This window comes from Pseudorca crassidens, chromosome 4, assembly GCF_039906515.1.
Source record: "Pseudorca crassidens isolate mPseCra1 chromosome 4, mPseCra1.hap1, whole genome shotgun sequence".
NCBI classification, from domain to species: domain Eukaryota; kingdom Metazoa; phylum Chordata; class Mammalia; order Artiodactyla; family Delphinidae; genus Pseudorca; species Pseudorca crassidens.
The window spans coordinates 124549163-124574408 of NC_090299.1; the positions used below are offsets into that span (position 1 = coordinate 124549163).

Genomic DNA, 25246 nt, shown 5'->3' on the forward strand with positions numbered 1-25246 from the left:
ATACCGCAAAAAAAAAAAAAAATTATAAAGCACCTGGGACCTTGCAGTATAATTCATAATCAAATCTCCGGGCATTTATTCGCAAGCCGTTTTAAAATGGCTTACAAGCAAGAGAATTCTACTTCTTCCATAATACCATATGAACTGTTTTATCATCGTGTCCTGGAGAGAGACAGGCTCTCCTACCACCTCTTAAGAATTACAGATTGCTTCCAGATGCTTTTCAGGTGATTTCAAGCCTTTTCTCATTCTGTGACTCTTGAATTACGAAAGGGCATCTCTAATTCATGAGAAATACTGCTCCCACTTCAGTGTCCATTAACATACATTCTCCCCTTCCACTACATTGTAGGCACTCACACACGTATGCTTTTAGTTAGGTAATAATGCCTCCCTGTGTATCAGTCAGGGCTTTACTGAGAACCACTCATATTTTACCATCGTGATTCCGCTAGCAGCCACACTTTGAGACTTCAAAGGAGGCTGAGTCCCTTGACAGTGATGCACAGAATGACATCAAAAGCAAGGTTAAACAAAACTCAAGTAAAGGGAAAGGACTCTCTTAAAATTCACTGGGTCTTGGTAATTCTCTCATTATCACCTCATTTAAAAACAAAGTATGTCTCCTGCTAAAATGTGGGGAAGTTGGCAGTTAACAATTCAGTCACACTCAAATCTCTGCCCAGGCAAGTGCTTTCCTTCTAACAAAACGTGCTATCTCCACACAGCAAAACCAAATCCAGCCTCAGAATCCTTCTGGGCAGTGGCTATGTCACATCCCTAAATTCAACAGAGGAACAAAATTTAAACCTCATTTCCAGATGGCATAAATTCAGTGAATTCAGACCTCTACTGTGCTGAGTGCATAAATCTGTTAACAGGCAAAGAGTGCACAAAAAGCACAGCAAACCGCCAAATGAACACTGTGTGTTGTGGGCAGAGAGAATTAATATCCACATCACAGATTTCTCTCTGTATCGACGAAATGAATGCAGAGGGGCGTTTTTACAGGAGGTGTGGATTTTTCCATAGCACTGGATTAACTGACCCGTGTTATAATCAAGTGCTTTCCTGGAGAGTAATTAACAAATCAATCAATCAACTACAAGTTTTCAAATACGTGGAGTTGACGATGAGTTAATTATTGAATAATTTCATTCTCCAAAAGAGCCGAACTGTGACAGGTTATGTGGAAACTTGCAGAGAAGAACAAAATGTTCTACCAGGCCCACAGTCTTCACTATTCCACTTAATATTAATAAGGGACTTCCCTGGTGGCGCAGTGGTTAAGAATCCGCCTGCCGATGCAGGGGACACAGGTTTGAGCCCTGGTCCGGGAAGATCCCACATGCCACAGAGCAACTAAGCACATGAGCCACAACTACTGAGCCCACGTGCCACAACTACTAAAGCCCACGTGCCTAGAGTGCGTGCTACACAACAATGAGAAGCCCACACACTGCAAATGAAGAATAGCCCCCTCTCACTGCAACTAGAGAAAGCCCAAGCCTGCGTGTGGCAACAAAGACCCAACACAGCCAAAAATAAATAATTTAAAAAATAATTAATTTTTAAAAAAGAATATTAATAATAACTCAAGAGTCTTAAAGTGGTTGGATCTAAACTCAGTCCCTGAATTTTATAGATGATAAAAATAAAGCACAGGGAAGCTAAGTGACTTTAGGGAAGACAGAGGTAGAACCCGTATCTTCCAACCCACGGTGATGCGATCTTCTCCACATTAAACTCACAATTCCTCAACTATCTACCCATTAAGTCTATTTCATTTCCCTCAAACAGCAAAGCTTTTAAAGCTTTGGGAAAAGTGGAACCAAATGAAGCTTCAACCTCCAGTTTTCATCCAATCAATCCCTGAGATTTTACATTAATTATATAGATTCTCTTCTTCACCCAAGAAATACAGTGTAATTTGGATCACCTTGGGAAGGTCCCAACCATGAAACAAATGAGTGAGCTACAGCACATCACCGAGGAGGAAGAGCAGACAGAGACAGACTACAGCCATCTCAGAAATGAATCAAGGATACTGACTGATCAAAATAAACAACGGGGCTTCCCTGGTGGCACAGTGGTTGAGAGTCCGCCTGCCAATGCAGGGGACGCAGGTTCGTGCCCCGGTCTGGGAAGATCCCACATGCCGCAGAGCGGCTGGGCCCGTGAGCCATGGCCACTGAGCCTGCGCGTCCGGAGCCTGTGCTCTGCAACGAGAGAGGCCACAACAGTGAGAGGCCCGCGTTTAAAAAAAAAAAAAAAAAAAGAATAACGAAGATTAACAAAATCAAAATCTAAGTATTAAGTGCTATTTCCCAATGTAACAACTATTCCTAAGATGTTTCTTAAAGAAAAAAATGTAGTGGTCATTGTTGTTTAAGGTTGTGTAATCAAGCAGATTTGGAAAATGCGACATTCTAAAATATCCCTCTTGAACATTCACAAAGCGCATCATGTGTATAAAGGCTCGAAGAAGGCCTACAGGAAAGAAGCCCACTTAGTTTTGTTTAATATATACAACGTTTCCCAATCTTATTTGACATCTTCTGTTTGCAGAACCTGTACTGACATTCTCCAAGAAGCATCCTTCAGGAAGCACATATAGCATTTTTGATGAATAACATGGCATCCATTAAGCAGCATTTATAGTGAGATTGGCTTCCTCTTCCAGACCCAACTGTTAAAAATCAACTCTTGGGACTTCCCTGGTGGTCCAGTTGTAAAGAATCTGCCTTGCAATGCAGGGGACACAGGGTTAGATCCCTGGTCAGGGAACTAAGATCCCACATGCCACAGGGCAACTAAACCCGTTCACCACAACTACTGAGCTCATGCACCTCAACTAGAGCCTGCGTGCTGTAAACTAGAGAGCCCACATGCCCTGGAGCCTGTATCCCACAAGTAGAGAAGAGAAAACCCACACGCCACAACTAGAGAGAAACCTGCTCACCACAACGAAAGATCCCGCACCACAACGAAGATCCCGCGTACTGCAACTAAGACCCGGCACAGCCTAAAAAATAAATAAATAATAAATCTTAAAAAAAAAAATCAACTCTTGAGGTAAAGGACCCTGTGATTACAATGAAAATAACAACCACCACCACCAAGTAATAAGTGCTAAGTGCAAGGCACTGTGCTAACTACAATTTTTTTTTGAGAAGGGGTAGGATGTATTCAAATTCAAATTATACTCCCCAGAGCCTGTATCTATTCATAAACAAGAAAACATTTTTTAACAAATAAACATATCACATACACTGTTCTGTACCTTGCATTTTTCACCAAACAACATATATTGGAAATGACACATAAAGAGATTCACTGGTATCTTTTTATGACTGCACAGTTTTCTAATGTACAGCGGTACAGTAACACAATGTACTAATTCAGTCTCCCATGGATGAACATTTTGGTTGTTTCCAATCTTTAGTCATTTTATAAACATTACTACATAAGTATCTCTGTACATAAATCATTTTCTCATGAATGTAATATGTATGTATATGTAGGATACATTCATAGTATATATGAATGTATGTATATCTAGAGGAATGTACTCAATATTTGTACCTAGGATAAATTTCTAGAACTGGAGCTCCTAGTCAAAGGTATGAGATTTTGCCAAACTGCCCACTAAAGAGACTATTGTTTTGCACTCATTATCTCTACAGAGTAGGTTACAGAACTTCTTAATCTTTGCCCATCTAATAGTGATGAACGGTACCTCGGTTTAGTTCTAATGTGACTATCTCTTATAATGAGCAGAGTTAAGCATCTTCTTCATATGTTTAAAAGACACTGTTATCTCTCTTTCTGTAGACTATATCCTTTGTCTACTTTTCTACTGGGTTGTTGGACTTTTTCTTATAGATTTGTAGAAGCTCTTTATTAGGGAAATCAGTCCCTTTGTGATATGAGGAGCAAAATTTTTTCCCCATTTTCTTGTTCTTTGTCTTCTCTTATGCAGGATTTTTTCTGTTAGTTATTTAATGTAATCAAGTTTATCAATCTCTTACGGCTTCTCTCTTTTCTGTCTTACTTAGAAAGGCCATATACACTCCAAGATTATAAAATAACTTTCCCATGTTTTCTTCTATAATATACTTTATTTTTAAAATTTCTGTTTAATATAGATCAATTTTGGCGTAACACTTAAGATATTGCTCTAAATAGCTTTTTCTTTCCCCCGTCCAGATGGCCACCTGGTTATCCCACCACTGTTTACTAAACACAGCATCCTTCTCCAATTAACTTGATATTTGGTAACACAAATGTTTCAATTATTGTAGCCTTATAGTATGTTTCAATCTCTTTTTCAGAATTGGCCTACCTATTCATGCTTACTTATTTTTCCATGTGAGCATAGAATAAGGTTGTTTAGCTCCCCCAAAGTCCTGTTGTTATTTTTATTGGAATTACATTAAACATACACATTAATTTAAGGAGAACTGGCATCTTTATATCCAAGAATACAACAGGCCTTTTCATATCTTTTTTGTATCCCTCAGGAGCATTTTTAAACTCCTTCACACACATCATACATATTTTATAAGTTTATTCTTAGGTATTTTATCCTTTTTATGGTAACTTTTTTCTTCCACTACATTCAAACTAGTTGTTAGTATATATGAAAGCTATGAATGCTGACATATTACTTTGGTATCCAGGCACATTTATAAATTATCTCATAAATTGTCTTATTCTTTATAATTAGTTTTTCACTTGATTCTCTTGGGTATTCTAGTCATATATTCCTATCATTTATTTGGAAATGATAGGAATATATGACTAGATTTTATACCTTTATAACTTTATTTTCTTTCTGTTGACCACCTACATTAACTTGTGATTCCAAAACACCATTAATAAAGAGTGAAAATAGTGGACATTCTTATTTTGTTTCTGGCTTTAATGGTCTCAAATTTCCTATTAAGCCTGAGATGGTTTTTAGATTGAGAAAGACATATTTTACTAAGAATACTTTCCTACTATATTTTGACGGTTTTTTTAAAAAATCAATAATGATACTGAATTTTATCAGATGTCTTTTTGTATAAAAATGATCATATGATTTTTTCTATTTACATTTAACAAGATGATGAATATCTTTAATAAATTTCATACTACTGAACCCTCCTGCATTCCTAAAACAATCCTCACTTGTTATGGCGTATTATTCTTTTAATGTGTACAAAGCACACAAACGTCATCTCACTCCATCCTCTAAGCAGCCCCGCAAGGTATGTTTTGGCACCATGGCTGCACGGGCCCTCACCCACTGTACTCCCGCTCTCCTCACTGCTCCCCCTCCAGGACTGTGCCGCTCCTGCCAGACCGGCTGTTCCCGGAGATCCTCCATCCCCAGATTGCCTCCTCTATCCTTCCTCTCTCCATGTACGCCTCTGCCGACACAGCACCTCCACACAAAGGCCCTCCCTGTCTACTGTCTACCCCATGTAAAACAGACAGGAAACACCTTCCGATCTTGTCACTCATTCCCTGACCCTGTTCTATTTCTGTTTGTAGCAACTGTCACCATCTAGCATATATTATATTTCACTTCTATTAATTTACATTCCATCTCCCCCAGTAGAATGTAAGCTCCATTAAGAGAAGGAGTTTCATCTCCATTAAGAGCAGGAGTTTCATCTGCTAGGCCTGGCACACAGAAACTACTTAATATTTGTTGAATGAGGGAATGAACAAATGAATAAATGAATGAACACCCATTTTATAGACAAGAAAGCTGAAGCTTAAAGAGATGAAGTAAAATCATTCACTGGCAGAGCTGGGACTGAAACCCAAGTCAAACTTCCAATTCCCTACCCCTAACCCTTAAAACAAATGACAGGTGATTTTAGGCCACAGAAAATGCTCATATATCTTATGAATACGAAAGTGCAAGTTAGTGACTCCATTGAAAGTAGATGTCCCTTTACAAGGTAAGCAAAAGAATCAGAAGATGGCGCCCATAGACTGGCTTTGGAGCCCAAAGAGATAATCTCCAGCCCTACACTTGTCCAACACAGTCACCGCTAGCCATACATGGTTACTGGAACTTGGGATGTGGTGTCAGCGACTACGGAACTGAAAGTTTAATTTTATTTCATTTTAATTAATTTAAATCTACAAACTGATACTAGTGGGAACGCACTTTTTCTTTCTTTTTTTTTTTCATGGCAGTAATATTTTTAATAGTACAAAATACAAAACAACCCAAATATCCATCAGTGGTAGAATGGATAAATAATGTTATATTTATACAATGGAATACCCTACAGCAATGAAGATGAATGACCTACAACTACATTCAACAATTCCCTTGATTCTCACTAACATAATGTGGGGGGGAAAAGCCATAAAAGATTATGGTGAATCTAATTTTTTTTAATTTTTGAATTTTATTTTAATTTTTTATTCAGCAGGTCCTTATTAGTCATCCATTTTATACACATCAGTGTATACATGTCAATCCCAATCTCCCAATTCATCACACCACCATCCCCAACCCCCGCCGCTTTCCCCCCTTGGTGTCCATACATTTGTTCTCTACATCTGAGTATCAATTTCTGCCCAGCAAACCAGTTCATCTGTACCATTTTTCTCAGTTCCACATACATGCATTAACATAAAATATTTGTTTTTCTCTTTCTGACTTACTTCACTCTGTAGGAAGTCTCTAGATTCATCCATGTCTACAAATGACCCAATTTCGTTACTTTTTATGGCTGAGTAATATTCCATTATATATATGTGCCACATCTTCTTTATCCATTCGTCTGTAGATGGGCATTTAGGTTGCCTTCATGACCTGGCTATTGTAAACAGTGCTGCAGTGAACATTGGAGTGCATGTGTCTTTTTGAATTATGGTTTTCTCTGGCTATATGCCCAGTAGGGATTGCTGGGTCATATGGTAATTCTATTCTTAGTTTTGTAAGGAACTGAGATACTGTTCTCCATAGTGGCTGTATCAATTGACATTCCCACCAATAGTGCAAGAGGGTTCCCTTTTCTCCACACCCTCTCCAGCATTTGTTGTTTGTAGATTTTCTGATGATGCCCATTTGAACTGGTGTGAGGTGATACCTCATTGTAGTTTTGATTTGCATTTCGCTAATAATTAGTGATGTTGAGCAGCTTTTCAAGTGCTTCTTGGCCATCTGTATGTCTTCTTTGGAGAAATGTCTATTTATGCCTTCTGCCCATTTTTGGACTGGATTGTTTGGATTTTTAACATTGAGCTGCATGAGCTATTTATATATTTTGGAGATTAATCCTTTGTCCGTTAATTCGTTTGCAAATATTTTCTCTCAAACTGAGAGTTGAATTTTTTCTTCTTTGTACTTTCCGTTGCTTTGCAAAGGCTTTTAAGTTTCATTAGGTCTCATTTGTTTATTTTTGTTTTTATTTCCATTACTCTAGGAGGTGGGTCAAAAAGATCTTTCTGTGATTTATGTCAAAGAGTGTTCTTCCTATATTTTCCTCTAAGAGTTGTATAGCGTCCGGTATTACATTTAGGTTTCAAATCCATTTGGAGATTATTTTTATGTATGGTGTGAAGGAGTATTCTAATTTCATTCTTTTACATGTAGCTGTCCAGTTTTCCCAGCACCACTTACTGAAGAGACTGTCTTCTCTCCACTGTATATCCTTGCCTCCTTTGTCATAGATCAGTTGACCATAGGTGTGTGGGTTTATCTCTGGGCTTTCTATCTTGTTCCATTGATCTACATTTCAGTTTTTGTGCCAGTACCATATTGTCTTGATTACTGTAGTTTTGTAGTATAGTCTGAAGTCAGGGAGTCTGATTCCTCCAGCTCCACTTTTTGCCCTCAACACTGCTTTGGCTATTCGGGGTCTTTTGTGTCTCCATACAAATTTTAAGATTTTTTGTTCTAGTTCCGTAAAAAATGGCATTGGTAATTAGATAGGGATTGCACTGAATCTGTAGATTGCTTTGGGTAGTAGAGTCATTTTCACAATATTGATTCTTCCAATCCAAGAACATGGTATATATTTGCATCTCTTGGTATCATCTTTAATTTCTTTCATCAGTGTCATATAATTTTCTGCATACAGGTCTTTTGTCTCCCTAGGTAGGTTTATTCCTCGGTATTTTATTCTTTTTGTTGCAATGGTAAATGGGAGTGTTTCCTTAATTTCCCTTTCAGATTTTCATCATTAGTCTATAGGAATGCAAGAGATTTCTGTGCATTAATTTCATATCCTGCAATTTTACCAAATTCATTGATTACCTCTCGTAGTTTTCTGGTGGCATCTTTAGGATTCTCTATGTATAGTATCACATCATCTGCAAACAGTGACAGTTTTACTTCTTCTATTCCAATTTGTATTCCTTTTATTTCTTTTTCTTCTCTAATTGCCGTGGATAGGACTTCCGAAACTATGTTGAATAATAGCGGTGAGAGTCGACATCCTTGTCTCATTCCTGATCTTAGAGGAAATGCTTTCAGTTTTTCACCATTGAGAATGATGTTTGTGGTCGGTTTGTCGTATGTGGCTTTTATTATGTTGAGGTAGGTACCCTCTAAGCCCAATTTCTGGGGAGTTTTTATCATAAATGGGTGTTGAATTTTGTCAAAATGTTTTTCTGCATCTATTGAGATGATCATACAGTTTTTAATCTTCAATTTGTTAATATGTTGTATCACATTGATTGATTTGCATATATTGAAGAATCCTTGCATCCCTTGGATAAATCCCACTTGATCGTGGTGTATGATCCTTTAAATATGTTGTTGGGTTCTATTTGCTAGTATTTTGTTGAGGATTTTTGCATCTATATTCATCAGTGATATTGGCCCGTAATTTTCTTCTTTGTAGTATCTTTGGCTTTGGTATCAGGGTGATGGTGTCTTCATAGAATGAGTTTGGGAGTGTTCCTTCCTCTGCAATTTTTTGGAAGAGTTTGAGAAGGATGGGTCTTAGCTCTTCTCTACATGTTTGTTAGAATTCACTTGTGAAGCCATCTGGTCCTGGACTTTTGTTTGTTGGAAGATTTTTAATCACAGTTTCAATGTCATTACTTGTGATTGGTCTGTTCATATTTTCTATTTCTTCCTTGTTCTGTCTTGGGAGGTTATGTCTTTCTAAGAATTTGTCCATTTCTTCCAGGTTGTTCATTTTATTGGCATAGAGTTGCTTGTAGTAGTCTCTTAGGATGCTTTGTATTTCTGTGGTGTGTGTTGTAACTTCTCCTTTTTCATTTCTAATGTTATCGATTGAGTCCTCTCCCTTTTTTTCTTGATGAATCTGGCTAATGGTTTATCAATTTTGTTTATCTTCTCAGAGAACGAGCTTTTAGTTCTATTGATCTTTGCTATTGTTTTCTTTGTTTCTATTTCATTTATTTCTGCTCTGATCTTTATGATTTCTTTCCTTCTGCTAACTTTGGGTTTTGTTTTTTCTTCTTTCTCTAGTTCCTTTAGGTGTAAGGTTAGATTGTTTATTTAAAATTTTTCTTGTTTCATAAGGTAGGCTTGTATTGCTATAAACCTCCCTCTTAGAACTGCTTTTGCTGCATCCCATAGGTTTTGGATCGTCGTGTTTTCATTGTCATTTGTCTCTAGGTATTTTTTGATTTCCTCTTTGATTTCTTCAGTGATCTCTTGGTTACTTAGTAACGTATTGTTTAGCCTCCATTTGTTTGTGTTTTTTATGTCTTTTTCCCTGTAACTGATTTCTATTCTCATAGCATTGTGGTTAGAAAAGATACTTGATATGATTTCAAATTTCTTAAATTTACTGAGGCTTGATTTGTGACCGAAGATGTGATCTATCCTGGAGAATGCTCTGTGCACACTTGAGAAGAAAAGTGTAACCTGCTGTTTTCGCATGGAATGTCCTATAGATATCAATTAAATCCATCTAGTCTATTGTGTTATTTAAAGCTTGTGTTTCCTTATTAATTTTCTACTTGGATGATCTGTCCATTGGTGTAAGTGAGGTGTTAAATTCCCCCGCTATTACTGTGTTACTGTCGATTTCCTCTTTTACAGCTGTTAGCAGGTGCCTTATGCATTCAGGTGCTCCTATGTTGGGTGCATATATATTTCTAATTCTTATATCTTCTTCTTGGATTGATCCCTTGATCATTATGTAGTTTTCTTCCTTGTCTATTGTGACATTCATTATTTTAAAGTCTACTTTATCTGATATGAGTATTGCTACTCCAGCTTTCTTTTGATTTCCATTTGCATGGAATATCTTTTTCCATCCCCTCACTCTCAGTCTGTATGTGTTCCTAGATCTGAAGTGGGTCTCTTGTAGACAGCATATATATGGGTCTTGTTTTTGTATCCATTCAGCAAGCCTGTGTCTTTTGGCTGGAGCATTTAATCCATTCACATTTAAGGTAATTATCAATATGTATGTTCCTGTTTCCATTTTCTTAATTGTTTTGGGTTTCTTTTGTAGGTCCTTTTCTTCTCTTGTGTTTCCCACTTAGAGAAGTTCCTTTAGCATTTGTTGTAAAGCTGGTTGGGTGGTGCTGAATTCTCTTAGCTTTTGCTTGTCTGTAAAGGTTTTCATTTCTCCTTAGAATCTGAATGAGATCCTTGCCGAGTAATCTTGGTTGTAGGTTCCTCCCTTTCATCATTTTAAATATGTCATGCCACTCCCTTCTGGCATATAGAGTTTCTGCTGAGAAATCAGCTGTTAACCTATGGGAGTTCCCTTGTACGCTGTCTGTCAAAAGTTTTTCCCTTGCTGCTTTCAATAATATTTCTTTGTCCTTAATTTTTGCCAAGTTGATTACTATGTGTCTCAGCGTGTTTCTCCTTGGGTTTAACCTGCATGGGACTCTCTGCACTTCCTGGACTTGGGTAGCTATTTCCTTTCCCATGTTAAGGAAGTTTTCGACTATAATCTCTTCAAATATTTTCTCGGGTCCTTCCTCTCTCTCTTCTCCTTCTGGGACCACTATCATGTGAATGTTGTTACGTTTAATGCTGTCCCAGAGGTCTCTTAGGCTGTCTTCATTTCTTTTCATTCTTTTTTCTTTCTTCTGCTCCACAACAGTGAATTTCACCATTCTGTCTTCCGTTCTTCTGCCTCAGTTATTCTGCTATTGGTTCCTTATCGTGTAGTTTTCATTTCAGTTGTTGTATTGTTGTTTATCTCTGTTTGTTTGTTCTTTAATTCTTCTAGGTCTTTGTTAAACATTTCTTGCATCTTCTCGAGCTTTGCCTCCATTCTTTTTCCGAGGTCCTGGATCATCTTCACTATCATTATTCTGAATTCTTTTTCTGGATGGTTGCCTGTCCCTGCTACATTTAGTTGTTTTTCTAGGGTTTTATCTTGTTCCTTCATCTGGGACATAGACCTCTGCCTTTTCATCTTGTCTATCTTTCTGTGAATGTGGTTTTTGTTCCACAGGCTGCAGGATTGTAGTTCTTCTTGTTACTGCTGTCTGCCCTCTGGTGAATGAGGCTGTCTAAGAGGCTTGAGCAATTTTCCTGATGGGAGGGACTGGTGGTGGGTAGAGCTGACTGTTGCTCTGGTGGGAAGAGCTCAGTAAAACTTTAATCCACTTGCCTGCTGACGGGTGGGGCTGGGTTCCCTCCCTGTTGGTTGTTTGGCCTGAGTCAACCGAACACTGGAGCCAACCTGGGCTCTTTGGTGGGGCTAATGGTGGACTCTCGGAGGGCTCACGCAAAGGAGTACTTCCCAGAACTTCCTATGCCAGTTTCCTCTTCCTCACGGTGAGACACAGCCAACCCTGCCTCCGCAGGAGACCCTCCAATACTAGCAGGTCACTGCTCCTTCCCCTGGGCCCCAGTGCATACACTACTCTGTGCGTGCCCTCCAAGAGTGGAGTTCTCTGTTTCCCCCAGTCCTGTCAAAGTCCTGCAATCAATTCCTGCTAGCCTTCAAAGTCTGATTCTCTAGGAATTCCTCCTCCCATTGTCAGACCCCCAGGTTGGGAAGCCTGATGTGGGGCTCAGAACCTTCATTCCAGTGGGTGGACTTCTGTGGTACAACTGTTCTCCAGTTTGTGAGTCACCCACCCAGCATTTATGGGATTTGATTTTATTGTGATTGCGCCCCTCCTACCGTCACACTGTGGCTTCTCCTTTGTCTTTGGAATGTGGAGTGTCCTTTTTGGTGTGTTCCAATGTCCTCCTGTCGATGACTGTTCAGCAGTTAGCCGTGACCCCGGTGCTCTCGCAAAAGGGAGTGACAGCACGTCCTTCTACTCCGCCATCTTGAACCATTCTCTCTACCTTTTCAACTGTACATTTTATGCAACCTCAACAGAGATCAAGCATTTCTGGTGAAAAGTGGGCATCCACATGGAGAGGTGCTGTAAACATAAAATCCTCACCAGAGTTCAAAGACTGAGTACAAAAAGAGAATGTAAAAGATCTCATTAATAGTATGTTCATATTGAACATTTTGGATAGACTCGGTTAAATAAAATACATTATTAAAATTTTTTTAAAAAAAGAAGATGGCCTCCAAAGAATTCCCTGGAAAATATAGGCATTATATTAAGGCAGGTCTCCTCTCTCAATACCCATTAGCCTACAGCAAGCATCATGAAGCTCTAACCTTCATCCACATGTGTCCTTGGGTATCCAGAAGATAAAACTGGATGCTTCGGGCTTCCCTGGTGGCGCAGTGGTTGAGAGTCTGCCTGCCGATGCAGGGGACACGGGTTCGTGCCCCGGTCTGGGAAGATCCCACATGCCACGGAGCACCTGGGTCCGTGAGCCATGGCCACTGAGCCTGCGCATCTGGAGACTGTGCTCCGCAATGGGAGAGGCCACAACAGTGAGAGGCCCACGTACAGCAAAACAAAACAAAACAAAACAAAAACTGGATGCTTCAAGAACAAATGGCCATTAAACATGTATTTACTACCAGTTCTGGCAGACACGAGTACTAGAAGCAAACTCCCCCAGGGACTAGCCATATTATGGCCAGTATGGCCACCAGGGACCTGGTTTTGAAAAATTATTTGCTTCTTCAATGCCTAAGCCTCTTTTCTGGTTTCAAAAGGGCCATTTACAATTACATATTCTTCACAGCCTTTCCCTCTTCTATCACTGGGATACTTTCCTGAACCAACTATAGGCTAAAAACAAAATTTCACAAATCATTTCTAACATTAAACAGTACCTTTAACTTTTCTTCAAAATTCAATCAAACCCTGTATTTTAAAACTGCGGGGCTGATCCAGCTTTGCAATGTGGCACATTTAATTCCGTCAGTATAAAATGTAATGAGCAAAGATCTGAGCTAGTGAGGCATAACTAAATGTTCTGAACCTGTGAACTGAAAAAGCAAGGCTCATTTATATTATTTCTAAATAGTAAATAAAATCACTTTCCAACATTTCACTATCAAATTACAGTAATTTTTCTACCAGCACACACTTGAGGAATGCCACAAAAGGACCTTTCTAACAGTTCGTTTTATTGCTGCTCATACCTTCTAAATATTTCTCCGCTGGCTTCTATTCAAAGGTAAATGGAAGGCAGTAAAATTTATGGAAAATGTATTCAACTGCTTAAAATACATCAACCAAAAGAAAAAAGATTTTAAGGCTGTATTATGAGTTGTGAAATTATATCTCCTTTGCTTAGTCTCTGATTTCAATTGACAGGTAACAAAACTGACAAACCAGTCAAGTTCCCAGTCCCCTCCTATACAGAGCCCAACCCTCCCATCTCAAACTCTCACCTTGGTCAAGGCCAGGGTAAACACCTGTCCTTCACATTTTTACACAACCTGACTTTGTATGCCACAAATACAAGCTCTCACACCAGGCAGGGAGCAAATTCCAGTGCACGGAACAAATTCCCACTCTTTTAAACCATCTGTTGACAGTTCCCTTGACTTTCTCAGCTGTCAAGGTAGTGAAGGGAGGAAAAGGACCTTTCTGTATAACTGTAAAGTGTAACCAGATAAGTGTGCCCTAAGCAATTCACACATAGAAAGGTAAAATAAAACTCTGGTGAAGGCTTAAAATTTAGCTATAAAAATTATATTATAGGTCGAGAACAAGGTGGCTGAGGAGAAGGACGTGCTCTCACTCCCTCTTGCAGGGACACCAGAATCACAACTAGCTGCTGGACAACTATCGACAGGAAGACACTGGAACTCACCAAAAAAGATATCCCACATCCAAAGACAAAGGAGAAGCCACAATGAGACAGTAGGAGGGGTGCAATCACAGTAAAATTAAATCTCATAACTGGTGGGTGGGTGACTCACAGACTGGCAAACACTTATACCACAGAAGTCTACCCTCTGGAGTGGAGGTTCTTAGCCCCACGTCAGGCTTCGCAACTGGGGGTCCGGCAACGGGAGGAGGAATTCCTAGAGAATCAGATTTTGAAGGCTAGTGGGAGTTGATTGCAGGACTTCGACAGGACTGGAGGAAACAGAGACTCCACTCTTGGAGGGCACACGCAAACTAGTGTGCCCATCGGGACCCAGGGGAAGGAGGAGTGACCCCAGGGGAGACTGAACCAGACCTACCTGCTAGTGTTGGAGGGTCTCCTGCAGAGGCGGGAGGGGGCTCTGTTTCACCGTGGGGACAAGGACACTGGCAGCAGAAGTTCTGGGAAGCACTCCTTGGCCTGAGCCCTCCCAGAGTCTGTCATTAGCCCCACCAAAGAGCCCAGGTAGGCTCCAGTGTTGGGTTGCCTCAGGCCAAACAACCAACAGGGAGGGAACCCAGCCCCACCCATCAACAGTCAAGTGGATTAATGTTTTACTGAGCTCTTCCCACCAGAGCAACAGTCAGCTCTACCCACCACCAGTCCCTCCCATCAAACCTTTTAGATAGCCTCATCCACCAGAGTGCAGACAGCAGTAACAAGAAGAACTACAATCCTGCAGCCTGTGGAACAAAAACCACATTCACAGAAAGATAGACAAGATGAAAAGGCAGAGGACAATGTTCCAGATGAAGGAACAAGATAAAACCCCAGAAAAACAACTAAATGAAGTGGAGATAGGCAACCTTCCAGAAAAAGAATTCAGAATAATGATAGTGAAGATGATCCAGGACCTCGGAAAAAGAATGGATGCAAAGATCGAGAAGATGCAAGAAATGTTTAACAAAGACCTAGAAGAATTAAAGAACAAACAAACAGAGATGAACAATACAATAACTGAAATGAAAACTACACGATAAGGAACCAATAGCAGAATAACTGAGGCAGAAGAATGGATAAGTGACCTTGGAAGATAGAATGGTGGAATTCACTGCTGCAGAACAGACTGAAGAAAAAAGAATGAAAAGAAATGAAGACAGCCTAAGAGACCTCTGGGACAACATTAAACGCAACAATATTCATACTATAGGGGATCCAGAAGGAGAAGAGAGAGAGAAAGGACCCGAGAAAATATTTGAAGAGATTATAGTCAAAAACTTCCCTAACATGGGAAAGGAAATAGCCACCCAAGTTCAGGAAGCGCAGCAAGCCCCATACAGGATAAACGCAAGGAGAAACACGCCGAGACTCATAGTAATCAAATTGGCAAAAATTAAAGGCAAAGAAAAATTACTGAAAGCAGCAAGGGAAAAATGACAAATAACATACAAGGGAACTCCCATAAGGTTAACAGCTGATTTCTCAGCAGAAACTCTACAAGCCAGAAGGGAGTGGCAGGATATACTTAAAGTGATGAAAGGGAAGAACCTACAACAAAGATTACTCTACCTGGCAGGGATCTCATTCAGATTCTATGGAGAAATGGAAACCTTTACAGACAAGCAAAAGCTAAGAGAATTCAGCACCACCAAACAGCTTTACAACAAATGCTAAAGGAACTTCTCTAAGTGGGAAACACAAGTGAAAAAAAGGACCTACAAAAACAAACACAAAACAATTAAGAAAATGGTCACAGGAGCATACATATCGATAATTACCTTAAATGTGAATGGATTAAATGCTCCAGCCAAAAGACACAGGCTTGCTGAATGGATACAAAAACAAGATCAATATATATGCTGTCTACAAGAGACCCACTTCAGACCTAGGAATACATACAGACGGAGAGTGAGGGGATGGAAAAAGATATCCCATGTAAATGGAAATCAAAAGAACGCTGGAGTACCAATACTCATATCAGATAAAGTAGACTTTAAAATAATGAATGTCACAATAGACAAGGAAGAAAACTACATAATGATCAAGGGATCAATCCAAGAAGAATACATAACAATTGTAACTATATATGCACCCAACATAGCAGCACTTCAATACATAAGGCAATGTGCTAACAGCAATAAAAGAGGAAATCGACAGAACACAGTAATAGTGGGGGACTTTAACACCTCACTTACACCAATGGACAGACCATCCAAAATGAAAATAAATAAGGAAGTAGAAGATTTAAATGACACAATAGACCAGATAGATTTCATTGTTATTTATAGGACGTTCCATCCTAAAAGAGCAGATTACACTTTCTTCTCAAGTGTGCACAGAACATTCTCCAGGACAGATCACATCTTCAGTCACAATCAAGCCTCATTAAATTTAAGAAAATTGAAATCATATCAAGCATCTTTTTGAGCCACAACGCTATGAGATTAGAAATGAATCACAGGGAAAAAAACGTAAAAAACACAAACACATGGAGGCTAAACAATACGTTACTAAGTAACCAAGAGATCACTGAAGAAATCAAAGAGGAAATCAGAAAATACCTAGAGACAAATGACATGAAAACACAACGATCCAAAACCTATGGGATGCAGCAAAAGCAGTTCTAAGAGGGAAGATTATAGCTATACAAACCTACCTCAGGAAACAAGAAAAATCTCAAGTAAACAATCTAACCTTACACCTAAAGGAACTAGAGAAAGAAGAAAAAACAAAACCCAAAGTTAGCAGAAGGAAGGAAACATAAAGATCAGAGAGGAAATAAATGAAATAGAAACAAAGAAAACAATAGCAAAGATCAATAAAACTAAAAGCTCAGTTCTCTGAGAAGATAAACAAAATTGATAAACCATTAGCCAGACTCATCAAGAAAAAAAGGGAGAGGACTCAATCGATAACATTAGAAATGAAAAAGGAGAAGTTACAACACACACCACAGAAATACAAAGCATCCTAAGAGACTACTACAAGCAACTCTATGCCAATAAAATGAACAACCTGGAAGAAATGGACAAATTCTTAGAAAGACATAACCTCCCAAGACAGAACAAGGAAGAAATAGAAAATATGAACAGACCAATCACAAGTAATGACATTGAAACTGTGATTAAAAATCTTCCAACAAACAAAAGTCCAGGACCAGATGGCTTCACAAGTGAATTCTAACAAACATGTAGAGAAGAGCTAAGACCCATCCTTCTCAAACTCTTCCAAAAAATTGCAGAGGAAGGAACACTCCCAAACTCATTCTATGAAGACACCATCACCCTGATACCAAAGCCAAAGATACTACAAAGAAGAAAATTACGGGCCAATATCACTGATGAATATAGACGCAAAAATCCTCAACAAAATACTAGCAAATAGAACCCAACAACATATTTAAAGGATCATACACCACGATCAAGTGGGATTTATCCAAGGGATGCAAGGATTCTTCAATATACGCAAATCAATCAATGTGATACAACATATTAACAAATTGAAGAATAAAAACCATATGATCATCTCAATAGATGCAGAAAAAGCTTTTGACAAAATTCAACACCCATTTATGATAAAAACTCTCCAGAAAGTAGGCTTAGAGGGAACCTACCTCAACATCATAAAGGCCATATACGACAAACCCACAGCAAACATCATTCTCTATGGTGAAAAACTGAAAGCTTTTCCTCTAAGATCAGGAATGAGACAAGGATGTCCACTCTCACCACTATTATTCAACATACTTTTGGAAGTCCTAGCCACGGCAATCAGAGAAGAAAAAGAAATAAAAGGAATACAAATTGTAATAGAAGAAGTAAAATTGTCACTGTTTTCAGATGACATGATACTATACATAGAGAATCCTAAAAATGCCACCAGAAAACTACTAGAGCTAATCAATGAATTTGGTAAAATTGCAGGATACAAAATTAATGCACAGAAATCTCTTGCATTCCTATACACTAATGATGAAAATTCTGAAAGGGAAATTAAGGAAACACTCCCATTTACCATTGCAACAAAAAGAATAAAATACCTAGGAATAAACCTACCTAGGGAGACAAAAGACCTGTATGCAGAAAACTATAAGACACTGATGAAAGAAATTAAAGATGATACCAACAGATGGAGAGATATACCATGTTCTTGGATTGGAAGAATCAATATTGTGAAAATGACTGTACTACCCAAAGCAATCTACAGATTCAATGCAATCCCTATCAAATTACCAATGCCATTTTTTTACGGAACTAGAACCAAAAAAATCTTAAAATTTGTATGGAGACACAAAAGACCCCAAATAGCCAAAGCAATGTTGAGGGAAAAAAACGGAGCTGGAGGAATCAGACTCTCTGACTTCAGACTATACTACAAAGCTACAGTAATCAAGACAACATAGTACTGGCACAAAAACAGAAACACAGATCAATGGAACAAGATAGAAAGCCCAGAGATAAACTCATGCACCTATGGTTAACTAATCTATGACAAAGGAGGCAAAGATATACAATGGAGAAAAGACAGTCTCTTCAATAAGTGGTGCTGGGAAAACTGCACAGCTAAATGTAAAAGAATGAAATTAGAACACTCCCTAACACCATACACAAAAATAAACTCAAAATGGATTAGAGACCTAAATGTAAGACCAGACACTATACAACTCTTAGAGGAAAATATAGGAAGAACACTCTTTGACATAAATCACAGCAAGATCTTTTTTGATCCACCTCCTACAGTAATGGAAATAAAAACAAAAATAAACAAATGGGACCTAATGAAACTTCAAAGCTTTTGCACAGCAAAGGAAACCATAAACAAGACGAAAAGACAACCCTCAGAATGGGAGAAAATATTTGCAAACGAATTAACGGACAAAGGATTAGTCTCCAAAATATATAAACAGCTCATGCAGCTCAATATTAGAAACAGGGGCTTCCCTCGTGGTGCAGTGGTTGAGAGTCCCCCTGCCCATGCAGGGGACACGGGTTCATGCCCCGGTCCGGGAAGATCCCACATGCCGCGGAGCGGCTGGGCCCGTGAGCCATGGCCGCTGAGCCTGCTCGTCCGGAGCCTGTGCTCCGCAACGGGAGAGGCCACAACAGTGAGAGGCCCGCGTACCGGGGGAAAAAAAAAAAAAAAAAAAGAAACAAACAACCCAATCCAAAAATGGGCAGAAGACTGAAATAGACATTTCTCCAAAGAAGACATACAGATGGCCAAGAAGCACACGGAAAGCTGATCAACATCACTAATTATTAGAGAAATGCAAATCAAAACTACAATGAGGTATCACCCCATACCAGTTACAATGGACATCATCAGAAAATCTACAAGCAACAAATGCTGGAGTGGGTGTGGAGAAAAGGGAACCCTCTTGCACTATTGGTGGGAATGTAAATTGACAGAGCCACTATGGAGAACAGTATGGAGGTTCCTTAAAAAACTAAAAATAGAGTTACCATATGATCCAGCAATCCCACTACTGGGAATATACCCAGAGAAAAACATAATTCAAAGAGACACGTGCACCCCAATGTTCATTGCAGCACTATTTACAATAGCCAGGTCATGGAAGCAACCTAAATGCCCATCAACAGACGAATGGATAAAGAAGATGTGGTACATATATACAATGGAATATTACTCAGCCATAGGAAGGAACGAAATTGAGTCATTTGTTGAGACGTGGATGGATCTAGTGACTGTCATACAGAGTAAAGTAAGTCAGAAAGAGAAAAGCAAATATCGTATATTAACGCACGTATGTGGAACCTAGAAAAATTGTATAGATGAACGGGTTTGCAGGGCAGAAGCTGAGACACAGATGTAGAGAACAAAAGTATGGACACCATGGGGATGAAACCATGGTGGGGTGGGGATGGTGGTGTGCTGAACTGGGCGATTGGGATTGACATGTATACACTGATGTGTATAAAATTGATGACTAATAGGAACCGGCAATATAAAGAAACAAACAAACAAAACAACTAATACTAAACTTTCTTTGGGTTATTTGTATGGAAATATGTTAATATAAATGTTTCAACATGACATGAAATTTCTAAAAATCTTATATGTTCTGGTATAATGTTATAAGTCATAATTCTAGTTATTACTTTAAAATGTATATCTCATAAATAACTAAATTTCCTTGTCAATTGCATTATTATGAACTTTCATCAAATCTTTACCCATGGTTATTTTTAAGTCTTTTGTCATTTACAGACAATTCTGGGTGTACTCTAATGCTTTTGCAAAAATGTTCCTATAGAAGGGTTTTATCTTCAAGGAATTCATGGAAAAGACTCTGACAAGTACATGTTTCTGGTAACTGACTATACTGCTGAACTGAATGAATAAGCATTTTCAGAACTCTAATGGAAAACTGATGAATTTATAAAAGTGCTAACAAAAGATCAAGATGAAATAAAAATTAATTACACCGGACTGAGTGAACTGATGAGGATGATTATAATTTTTCTGACTTTCTGTTTGAATAAAAAAAAAAAAATCCCACAAGGACTCAGAGGCTAAAAATATACAAATCAATTTTCACTGCAAAGTGAAGGAGCTGTTACAGTGGAGGATTACTGGACTGAATGTCAATATTATGACATAGTATGAGTGTGTTTCGTGTTTGGTAATTGCAATCATTGTTGCTTTTGTTGTGGTCATCCATTTACAATGCTTGGTGTCAGTTTATTTATCTCTTGTAAAAATAAAATACAGTGTGTGTGTGTGAAAAAATAAATTTAAAAAAATTTTTTAAAAATATTGTAGCACTTGACCAACATGTTGCAAGATTTTAATAAAATAAGATTATTAAAGTGAAGTCAACTGAAGTCAATTCTTAAATTTCATGGGCCAAGCAAGAGACTTTAAAGAAGAATTTTTTTTTAAGTAACATTTCAGAGATACCATACGTTATAAAATTAAGAAGAAAATGACAATTGTATCAGTTCAGTAATGCCTTAAAATAGGGAAGTGAGTGAGTCTAAACAGCATAACTATTTAAAAAGGAGACTAATGCCGTATACTAATGCATATATATGGAATCTAAAAAAAAAAAAAAATGGTACTGATGAACCTAGAGGGAGGGCAGGAATAAATATGCAGACATAGAGAATGGACTTGAGGACACGGGGTGGGGCGGTGGGGGAAGGAGGAAGCTGGGGCGAAGTAAGGGAAGCATCGATATATATATACTACCAAATGTGAAATAGATAGCTAGCTGGAAGCAGCCACATAGCTCAGGGAGATCAGCTCGGTGCTTTTTGACCACCTAGAGGGGTGGGATAGGAATGGGGAGAGGAAGACCAAGAGGGAAGGGGTATGGGGATATGTGTACGCATATGGCTGATTCACTTTGTTGTGAATCACAGAAACTAACACAGCATTATGAAGCAATTATACTCCAATAAAGATGTATAAATATATATATATAATAAAAATAAATAAATTAAACTTAAAAAATGAAAAGGAGACTAAAGTCTTTAAATTTAATAAAAAGATTAGTATTGAGAAAAATTCACCTTAATAAAACTCAGCTTAACATAAGAAAATAATTTATTCATTTTACATAATACTGTTTCATTTTATTTAGTCCTTTCTCTAAGAATCCTAGAGATCTCTGTAAATATTGTCCATTTAATCCTTCGTTTACCAGTATAAAAGGAAAAGGCATAGCTATTATCATTTGCAAACATGCAAGAGATTTAAGAAACAAAAAAAAAAAAGAAGAGATATGAAGTTTCAGGATACTTCAAAGTGAAGAATACAGGAAGTACATTTTTTTTGGCTTGGGTTTTTTATTAAGACATGGGGTGAAACATACAATAAAAATGAAAACGTATGCCATATAGTTCAGGCTTAAGTAAGCAAACAGACCTGGAATTTATTGGCCAACAGTCTTGCCACAGAGATGCAGGCAAGAATCCCAGTTTAAAATCCAACATTCGAAAATACCTTTTTATATCAAGTGCATGATTTATAATTCTAACAAATAGACTAACATCAGGCATCACCACTTACATTTCCATCTTTGAATCTTAGAAACAAGAAATATTGAGAAGCATGAAGTAGCTGACAAAATTCTAACTTTCATATGAAATCTCTAACAGAAAACACTAAGACAAGGAAGTAAGACATGTTGCTACAAAAACATAGAGCAAGAGGAAAAAATCCACCATTTTCAGTGGTGGACTCAAAAAGGAAAGTGCAGTCAACGTCCTTTGCAGTCACAGGGCACCTTGTACATGTCTCTATTAATATCTGTTATCCCCCTAGGAGACCGTGATCTCCTTCAAGGCAAGGACCTGGCTTTATATCATCATGGCCTGTCAGACACTGAATTCAAATAAATGAACCAAGTGTTGAGTCAATTAACCTTTCGTAAATTCTCTTGACAAAAAATATTCACAGCATTTGTGTTATGTAAATTTCATCTCAATTAAAAAGGTACCAAAAGAAAACCATGGCCTGAACACATGTTAAAAGCCAAATGGCAGGAAAAGGGCTTTTTAAAATTACTAAGACAAAAAGTATTTTAAAGTCAGATCATGAGTCACTGGACTCTAACATAAGGGTAATATGTTTTACGATAAACAATAAGCTGTGTAATCACACAAGTATTTCCTAACCTGAAATATGTCCAGAGTCCTCAACTGTCCAGACAGGTGAATACACAACCTCAAAACACCCATTAACTTATGTGTGGTTTCTGGGACAGCTGACTGACATGCTGTTGAAACTTATTTACCTTCTTTCTTTAAAAGCAAACAGATTCTATAATACTAGGTTCCTTCATAGGAAGCATGGATTCAGCGTGCTGGGGTTTTATTCCTTATGGGAAAAAATACGCTACAGTGTTTTTTAAAAAAACAATACGGAGAGATATTCAGAGTTAAAAGAAACTTGAACTTTGGGGAAATGCGGAGGCCTGCTTTGCCTCAGGCTCCATCTTAGCCTTGGGTATTTGAATCTATTGTGCTTCTTACAGGAAATGTAAAGACCACCACCATGAGCTGGAGGACTGACTGGTACATGGCCCTAGAGCTCCTGACCAAGCACCTGCCCCTAATCTCCCTAAATCTCCTCTGCACCTGCACCCACTGATTCCCCTGAAATGAAAACAACAAAAACAACAAGCAAAAATGTGATCTTTGGCCTTGCACTCTGACTTTGAAAGGTCAAGTACACACCAGCCAGCATTTGAGGCAATTAGCTAACATCATGCCCACTGTCTTTGCCCCACAAATTTAAATCCTGGAGCAAAAATGCAATGTGGCCACAGACCTAAGAAGAAAATGAAAACTTCAATACAACAGTGCAGGGGACAAAGATATTATCATTAATTACCCAGTCAAAACTCCTAATTCTATCCAGCAAAAGCAGTTCTAAGAGGGAAGTTTACAGTGATACAAGCTCACCGTAGGAAACAAGAAAAATCTCAAATAAACAACCTAACTTTACACCTAAAGCAACTAGAGAAAGAAGACGACAAAACCCAAAGTTAGTAGAAGGAAAGAAAGCATAAAGATCAGAGCAGAAAGAAAAGAAATAGAGACTAAAAAAACAATAGAAAAGATCAATGAAACTAAAAGCTGGTTCTTTGAGAAGATAAACAAAATTGATAAACCTTTAGCCAGACTCATCAAGAAAAAAGGGGAGAAGACACAAATCAATAAAATTAGAAATGAAAAAGGAAAAGTTACAGTTGACACTACAGAAATACAAAGGATCACAAGAGACTACTATATGTAACTGTATGCCAATAAAATGGACAACCTGGAAGAAATGGGCAAATTCTTAGAAAGGTAGTCTCCCAAGACTGAACCAGGAAGAATTAGAAAAGATGAACAGACCAATCACAAGCACTGAAATTGAAACTAATTTTAAAACTCCCAACAAACAAAAGTCTAGGAACTGATGGCTTCACAGGCAAATTCTACCAAACATTTAGAGAAGAGCTAACACCTATCCTTCTGAAACTGTTCCAAACAATTGCAGAGGAAGGAAAACTCCCAAACTCATTCTATGAGGCCACCATCACCCTGATACCAAAATCAGACAAAGATAACCACTAAAAAAGAAAATTACAGGCCAATATCACTGATGAACAGAGACACAAAAATCCTCAACAAAATACTAGCAATTTGAATCCAACAGTACATTAAAAGGATCATACACCATGATCAAGTGGGATTTATCCCAGGGATGCAAGGATTTTTCAATACCCACGAATCAATCAGTGTGATACACCACATCAACAAACTGAAGAATAAAAACCATATGATCATCCCAATAGATGCAGAAAAAGCTTTTGACAAAATTCAACACCCACTTATGATAAAAACTCTCCAGAAAGTGGGCAGAGAGGGAAGCTACCTCAACATAATAAAGGCCATATACAAAAACCTACAGCTAGCATCATACTCAGTGGTGAAAAGCTAAGAGCATTTCCTCTAAGATCAGGAACAAGACAAGGATGTCCACTCTCACCACTATTATTCAACATAGTTTTGGAATTCCTAGCTACAGCAATCAGAGAAGAAAAAGAAATAAAGGAATCCAAATTGGAAAAGAAAAAGTTAAACTGTCACTGTTTGCAGATGACATGATACTATACACAGAAAATCCTAAAGATGCTACCAGAAAACTACTAGAGCTCACCAATGAATTTGGTAAAGTTGCAGGCTACAAAATTAAGACACAGAAATCTGTTGCATTTCTATAAACTAACAATTAAATATCAGAAAGAGAAGTTCAGGAAACAATCTCATTTACCATCACATCATAAAGAATAAAATACCCAGGAATAAGCCTACCTAAGGAGGTAAAAGACCTGTACATACTCTGAAAACTAGAAGACACTGATGAAAAAAGGCCACACAAACAGATGGAAAGATACACTGTATTCTTGGACTGGAAGAATCAATATTGTTAAAATGACTATACTACCCAAGGCAATCTACAGATTCAATGCAATCCCTTATCAAATTACCAGTGGCATTTTTCACAGATGGGAACAAAAATTTTTTTTAATTTGTATGGAAACACAAAGACTCCAAATAGCCAAAACAATCTTGAGAAAGAAGA

At 38.2% G+C, this 25246-nt stretch overlaps 1 protein-coding gene across 14 annotated transcripts in view; it reads right to left on the reverse strand.

Annotated features, from left to right (window-relative positions):
• The window catches only part of FHIP1A (FHF complex subunit HOOK interacting protein 1A), a 275556-nt gene that overhangs the window by 199467 nt on the left and 50843 nt on the right, over window positions 1-25246 (reverse strand). The window contains exons 2-3 of one of the 14 annotated variants that reach the window (XM_067736667.1): window positions 12093-12376; window positions 2963-3025 (exon numbers count right to left, since the gene is read on the reverse strand). The exons of 11 other annotated variants lie outside the window; for them this stretch is intronic. The gene's annotated coding sequence lies outside the window, so the exon portion shown is untranslated. The remainder of the gene's footprint in view (window positions 1-2962; window positions 3026-12092; window positions 12377-25246) is intronic. 2 more of the 14 variants (XM_067736665.1, XM_067736668.1) reach the window with 2 other exon arrangements.